Source organism: Diadema antillarum, unplaced genomic scaffold (genome assembly GCF_040938485.1).
Source record: "Diadema antillarum isolate AM-2024a unplaced genomic scaffold, OU_Dant_1.0 scf00000206, whole genome shotgun sequence".
NCBI classification, from domain to species: Eukaryota; Metazoa; Echinodermata; class Echinoidea; order Diadematoida; family Diadematidae; genus Diadema; species Diadema antillarum.
Genome location: NW_027271095.1, coordinates 405,768 through 414,280, shown reverse-complemented (window position 1 = coordinate 414,280; position 8,513 = coordinate 405,768).

Here is an 8,513-nt window from a genome sequence, read left to right as displayed (position 1 = left end):
GCAGCGAGCGAGCCGACAATTTTTGTATTTCACCTTACAAAACATGGAATTCTTGTCATTTTTTGGTTATTAAATCTTACAATTCTAATCAAGATATAGTGACGGCTTCATAGATAACGATTTATGCCAACAAACTAAGGACTTAGAAAAATACTCTAAAATTACTACGAGTGCAAGTGAGCCGAAATTTTTATATTTCCACGTCATCATTACATTTTGTTCTTCTTATTTTTTTTTTGATAAATCTTGGCGAGCGGGCGCAGCGAGCGAGCCGAAAATTTTTATATTTCAGCGTTACAAAACATGGAATTCATGTTTTGTTTTTATCTTGTTTGATTTGGTTTTCTGCCCCCCCCCCCCCCCCCCCATTCTCCTTTCCCCCGTCCGGGCGAGGGTTTTTCTTCTTCTTCTTCTTCTTCATCTTCTTTTTCTTCTTTTTCTTCGTCGGTTTTTTTTTTTTTCTTCTTCTTCTTTTTTCTCGTTTTTTTTTTCACGTGCCCCTCTTGCCCCCCCCCCCCCCCGATACGCCACTGTTGGTAGTTGATACTACTAACTTAGCATGCAATGTGCCTATAATAGGCTGCAGCGCAGCATGCATTGTACACACATAATATTATGCATCATACACAATTAACGGTATACCGCGTACGGTATAATACCGGTAAACGGTGAACATAATGCGCATCTTCGCGATTCGACCAGAAAGCAAAGCAGGGATCGGGAATGTCTACTGTTTGCGCGTCAGCTTCGCGCGCGGTGCAGTAACGTAATATTAACACGTATAAATTATACAACACCTCAGAATGATGTCGAATTGTGATTGGCCAAGAACATGTCACATGACATTCAATAGAAAATACCTATCAAACTCATTGAGAGTGACAGCCATGCAATAGGCCCCTGGCATGGGCCTATTGCACGGCTCGAAGGTACTATAGCACGGCTTCGCGGGGGGCTACTATTGCACGGCCGCTCACTGTAGAGTTCTGTGGTTCACACTAGCAAAGCGCCAGCAAACTACGTGCTGGCCGGCTGCGCTGCGCTGCCGGTAAGTCTCACAGACCAGGCGCGGCGGAGTATACTGCAACGCAACGTTAACGTGTACGCGCAGCTACTTTACCTAGCTAGTTGCATGTATTGCGGCCTTACCTACTGCTGTGTTTTTACTTTTGACTCTGATCTGCTACGTGGACCACAGTGATCCCAAAATCAAGACTTCATTTCAAGTTGAGAAACCGTAATTTGATTATTTTTCTGTGTTTTTATACAAAATCATTTTCGGAAATAGACAAAGTCTAGACCTACTACTAGATCTACCGACATCGCAGATCGGCCTAACAGTCAGGCCTAACTCGATCTAACGTTAGTGTAGAATGGGTATAGACCCTGCAGAGTTTGTGATTCCTGTGACTGTGTGGTCGAATCATGACGAGTGTTTGAAAGCAGTACACAGGGTGGTTTACAATTCTCAGCCTAATTGTTACATTTATTTTTGGGCCTTCCTGGGTTGGCGGTCACTAATTTAGTACTGTGATTGTGGACAAGGTGTTGTATAAAACGAATAATTTATGATTTTGTTCGTGCATTGGGGCACGTAATATCGCACTCGGCGCGAGATTCGCCACTGGTCTATTCAACGCGGCGCTACGCGCCTTGTTGAATAGACCAGTGGCTTATCTCGCGCCTCGTGCGATATTCGTGCCCTGATGCACTCACAACTCATAAATTATTCGTATACTGTACACGAGTTCTTTAGTGCGTATAGTATTATGTAACTCCATAATGTATCATCATCCACACAAACATTAAGATAAAACAAGGAAGAGAGAGAGAAAATGAACGCAAAAGAAAGGAAAGGCGGAATTCAAAACGGAAATAAAAGCGGTAAAGACAGCTTTTGTTTCATTTATTTTGTCAACATCTAAACATTGCTGGAGAGGGGTGTTGAATAGCTCAAACACCTCCCTTTTGCCCAAGGGAGGTGTTTGAACGCCTCAAACACCCCCATTTTGGCAAAGGGGGGTGTTTGAACACCCAAAACACCCCCCTTTTGGCAAAGGGGGTGTTTGAACACCCAAAACACCCCCCCCCCCCTCGGTACGCCCTTGAATACCTGCATCAAATTGCACCATTTACAAGATCAAAATGCAAAAAGTGCTCACCGTGGGAGGGGGACACTCCTTCCCACATCCTCCCTCTCGCTCACTCCTCTCGCTCTTGCTTGGCCGCGTTCATGATATTCAGTGTAGACATTAAAACAGGAAGTTTATTTGGATGATAGTATTTTATAGGTAAATTGTTCGATATCAATCTACATCAAAATATACTGCTTTACTTTAAACAAGTGGGACTGTTTCAAGCCGATAAAACAAGCAAAACATGCATCAAATCCCCCCTCGCTCTCTCCGCGCGTTCATGAGATCAGTGTAAGAATCAATACAAGAAGTTTATTGAAATGATATAGTTTATAGGCACATTGTTCAACAACAAATTCCATCAAAATGTACTGCTACCTTAAACAAGTGGGACTGTTTCCAGTCGATAAAAACACGCAAAAACCCTGCATCAAATTGCACCGTTTACAACGAATGCAAAAAGTTCTCACCGTGGGAGGGGGAGGGGGGCGACAACAGGCACTTCCACACCCTCTCCCCCCCCCCCTTGCTCGCTCCCTCGCACACTAACACCCCCCCCCCCCCCCCATGATGAAATCCTAGCTACGCCGGTGCCCTTTCCCCGCTTGGTTTCCCTCAAAAACAATAAAAGTCTAGGGATGGAGAGCTTCCTATATTCCAAATGTCTGTCAAAAAAAAAAATCTCGTTACATTAGGGTCAAAACGCACCCCCCTTGAAAAAAAGCTGGTGACGCCCCTGTGACGTTTATTTCTACAGCTCTAATAGACGTCGAACGATCACAAACATATAAGATGTAATGGTAATGGTAATGGTAATGGTTTATTTAAAAAATTCATTTGCAACCATGAACATGGCTGAATTGCAGAATTTTGTACAGTGTAATATTTCATTTTATGGTAGCATACATAATCAGTCTACGATTAAAAGATAAAACTACACAATTATGTATACATATATAAAAAAACCACCTGATAACCTAAATAGCAGAATTAATCAAATACACTTATACACACACATTGAGAAATCTGCTAGGAAAATTATACATAATCTTCATATCACCATCATATACATACACAAACGTATAGACTAAAATATATCAAAAATACACAAATCATTATACTTCTCCGACAACTTTCAAATTTTGTTTACATCAAATACATGTACTGAAAAAAAAATTAGGCGGGCAGTGATAACATAAAAGAGATGTCAAACACTCGTGTATGGAAACGGAGATATATATATATATATAAACACACAAATCATCATACTTCGGCAACAACTTTCAAATTTTGTTTATACATGTGCTGAAAAATAATCTAAGGGGGCAGTGATAACAAGAGATATCAAACACTTGTGTATGGAGACGGAGAGAGAGAAACACAGAAGGGGTACTTGTAGGGAGGAGATAGCAAGAAAGATAGAAAGAGACAGAAGAGAATACTAGGGAAGAGATGTGCAAAAAGATATAAGATATCAAATATATTTGTTTTCATCTTATATTTCTATCAAAATCATCATTTCAATCCATATAATCTCTTAACTTTGCTATCTTTTTAACAATATTGTACATCATTAATGATCAAAATTTGATAAAAACAAAAATACCTTATCCATATAAATCGTATAATAGATATGAAATATCAATCTTATGAATGCAGATGTGAAATACACACAAAATATATGGATCAGATAAAAAAATATTCCAAAAACTCACAGAAAATATTACAATATCATAACATTCAGGAATAATTATTGCACAACAGAAATATTGTAGAAATGTGGCTTATTCAATTTCAATCACATGATTATCATTATGACCACTGATGGACGGGGAGGGCGCCCCATGAAACCGTATCAAACGGACATTGTCGTATTGCTTGGTATACTCTTTTGATGTAGAGGTATGAATATTGCAGAAAGATCTCTAAAGACAACCAGTAAACTCTGTACACCCCTGAGAACCATTATTTAGATGGTGATTTTTAAAACGTTGCGCTATTTCGCGTAAAAGTAATTTGAAGAGAGGGAGAGAGAGAGAGAGAGTGAGAGAGATAGGAAGCAAGAAGCGAGGGCAAGAGAGAGGGAGAGAGATAGGAGAGAGAGCGAGATAGGTATAAAAGCCCATTGCCATAATGCCTCATAGATAGTGCAACCGAACAATAAAATATAAATTATGTAACATACAATCTGCAGCTTAGTTTTTACAATAATGATATAACATTACCAACCTGATTATAAAGAATTCAACAAATCAATGGGATACGGTACTGAACTGTTGCGGAATCACTGGGTTTTGCATCTTAATTGTTCTCTGACATTTGATTTGCGTAAATGTCTAATGTTCTTACATAGGGGTATGAGGCATTTGCGACGAGATGTTCTCGCTGTGCCGTTGTAATGATCGTTGATGGTAAACCGACACATCGTGAGTTGGTTATAATATCGACGGAAATAATCGTCTGAAAGTGATAATTGACGTATAATGTCTATAAGCCCGGGTAAATAACATAAAGTAGTAGAGTGATATCATGTGACCTGACGGAATCTTTCCCAGTTCACTTTCGATTGTGCTATCCTCCCCTATGATGGGGTTTATCCTCGCCAATATAAGACTATTTAATTTGCAATTAATTGTAAGTTTTGTTCCCTACTCAAGGGAGGCGGGAATGGGCGGGCGGAAGGAGTTGATCTTATTCCCCTCCCGAAAATCCACCATGTAGATTGCTGCCTTTTCAATCAAACTAGTTCCGTCCCCGCTAATAGAGGCGAAACATTTTGTCTGTCGAGTGGGACGTAAAAAAGATCTCGATTTATTCATTCATCGTAAAGAGCAAGGTGCATATCGTTCACTGAATCCGGTGCTCCTTTCCAAGTACTCACAACTGGACCCCGTGGAAGACCAGCTAGAACAGCTGAATATGGGCTATCCAGCCATCTTGTCAGATAGAAAATGAAACAAATAAACAAAAAATAAACAAGCAAGTTTATTTTCTCATATAAAAAACTTGAAAATGCAAAATTTCCCTCTTGTGGGATACCCCCTCCACCCCTCTCCCGGTCGCTCCGCTCCCTCGCATGCACAGGTCTTCCAAGCCCCCCCCCCCCGGATTGACGTCCCTGGGGGGACGAGGTTATCATTCGTTCATTCCACTTCCATGAACCAGGTCAAATGACTTTCAGTTTAGATGTAGTGTCCTAGTATATTCAGGAAATTTAAGAATAACTTGCTCAACAAAAGCAACGGGCCCAGCTTTATACTTTTTAAGTGTAATAAAAAAAAATCATCGCAAATGGGATTCGGTTTTCAAGTAACAGTCTCCACTGCTCATAAGTAAGTCAATAAATCAATTGGTGTAATTTACTTTCATTCACTTTACATTCATTCATTTATCTTATTTATATTCTTTATATCATCCTACAAGACTTTGTGCTTGATAAACTTGGCCAAAATTGAATACTGTTGCCATTTTGTATTTTATTCTCCGTTACTTTGTGTCTTGTCTTAAGTATACCACGCTGCATACATATACATTATGTCTGTATATTTTCATAATGAATATAATACATCGTACATTGTATGTATGTTTCCATGATTTCAACTTCAAGTTCAAATCTATTTCCATTTTCGACAGTAATACAATATACATCTCACTTTTTTCAGGGACAGAAATAACGACAAGAAGACAGTGTGGACTGAACAGATTAATAGTTTAGTAACGATACATTGTAATGTGTAGTGAAGTAATCAAGGTGAAGTATATCAATACGCATTGTGCGAAAAATGGAGGACTCACTGGAAAGACAGTTGCTATAGAATGTGGGCCCCTCACACTTTTCTCTCATCATTTTCCCATTTTCTTTTTTCTTTCTTGTCCTTCAAGGCTGTCGTATTTTCAAGCTATATGCTTATTTGACGACAGTCTTCTGCATTTACACTCCCAATACATGTATCATAATTCAGTCTGATCATTTGATTCAATTTATCCCGAGTGGTTCCCAATTGACGTGTTCTCTTATTCTTTTCTTTAATCTGTATACACGTATATATCTCAGTTTTATATTCGGATGTACACACTGTATGTTCTATTGTCTTGTTAAAAAATGACTGTATTTCATTTGTATTATATATTCGATGCAAAAAATTCCTAATAAATTCATTTGAATTTGAATTTGAAAAAAAAATCATAAGCAAGCCCCGTTATGACATGTTACTAGTACTAGGCAATGAAGGACCGTCGGAACAAAGAAAGTCCCAAGTTCCAGGTGGGTCGTCTTGTTCGAATATATTGTGTCAAATACAAATACCAACTTAATGAAACCACCCGTACTAACGAAGTCTCGTTATGACTTGCCGAAATGAACTCGGGTCATTCGTGTGAGGAGATCTCGCAAGAATGAACCCTCAATGTATCCGAGCTCACTCTGATAATAAATTACAATAATGCCTACGTGTGTGCTCACATTCAGCGTTTAGGGGGTTATTTGTTCTTAGGTTGTAGAAATTCCCCAAACAGCAAGTATCAGCCTTTAGATTTTCTTTTTGTTTCTGTTCAATGCACAAAGAGTGGAGTTACAAATCCATTACCAATAATCATAATCATTAAAGACCCTCGATTCAATCCAGTAGCGGACTTCAAACAGAGGCTTGGATACCTACGATACCGACCTAGCTCACAATAATATCGTATAAACATAAGACGTGTGATCTACATTGAGACGGTAAAGTTTCGGTGTTCATTGCACACCAAGTTTGAGGACTTTCTGGTCTTGGTTATGACATTCTTTTTCATCCAATATTATCCTCGTATTCACATTTTTCTTGCTCCTCTTAAGAGTTGATATATGCTTTTTACAGCGACATACCAAGTATCTTAAATCTTGTATAGGCCTATCAACAAACAGAACGAAAGACGTTGGCTCAAAAATCTGATTACAAAAAAAAAAAAATCTTATGGAAATTACGATTTTTAGAAACGGTAATATTGATTGTGACCGCATGAAATGGACCTGAGGACGATTTTATATCCGCTTTAATGAGACTTCTATACAGTTCTCATCGTTTCAATTCAACCAATCCTTCGAAGTTAACTTCAATCTTGTAAGACAGATTTATTCTGTACTTACAAAAATACAATACCGTTTACGATTGAATTATTGATGACTCGCGTATAGTTATACTAGAGAACCGTATAGTTATCTGGAATATCATGTCAACTATCAGGTGTACACCGAGACAGGACTGCAACTCGATAGATAACATTATACATTATACGTATCCTGATTTATACACATACACAAAATTACATATGATAGTGTGATATCAACTTCCATTTATACACAGATACATATATTTACATATAAGTACAAAAATGTGTTGGACGAAGACAGAAAACTGTCTAGGGTAGAAAACATTCCTATTGTTTTTTAAGTTAATGATTCAACTGATGTTGACTGAAGGCACTCGAGTCTGCGTTTTACTAATCTTACATGACTGTGCTTAGGTAAATTTGTCTTAGTTGTTATTATATTTTCCAACCAACTCTTTATTGTATGTTATAGGCATATTTCTTTACAAAGTTTACACTGCGTAAGTGTATATCTCAAAACATGGCAAAATAACAATTTACAGCTAGTGAAATAATTATGTTAGTTCTCGACCTGTTTTTTTTTTTCCACTGACGACATGTTATCACACTGTGTGTACTTTACGGAAATACGTGCAACATTATCGTTACGAAACATTGATTAAGAGTGAAAAAAACTGCTACAACCCATTGGTCACAAAGACTGTCCCGAGTAATAGACAAAATCGAATCTGTTAGTATTCCTGTAATACATATACGTATATATACATATAAATACACATAATTCCATATATATATTATATAGTATATATATATACTATATACATATATGTACATATACATATATATATATTCATATATATATTCATATTTTATGAGTGTTTCTCATAAATAGAGACTTGTAGGCTTCGTAGGCAATCAGCGCAGAATGCAATCCATATATCGTCGTGAATGGTTCCAGGAGAACATGTATCACATGACCGTATGTCTTGTTAAAGTATCTGTTGACCAAGGATATCGAGGAGGTATTTATCAGTTCCGCTACCCACTGGGATCCCGCTAGTGTCATGGCGTAAAGTAGGCAAGTCGAAGACCACTTCCTCTCACGACCACCGACACAACTGCCTGTCGCTGGATTATGATCAGGAAGAGCGTCATCAGTCCGACGTTGGCCATCGCCACAACAGACCTTACAATGTCGAGGGAGTAGAGAATAAGTGTGCCCCTCCGATACCATGAGGCCGATGGCGGAGCAGATTTCAAAGATATTACTGGCAAACATCCCAAACGTGC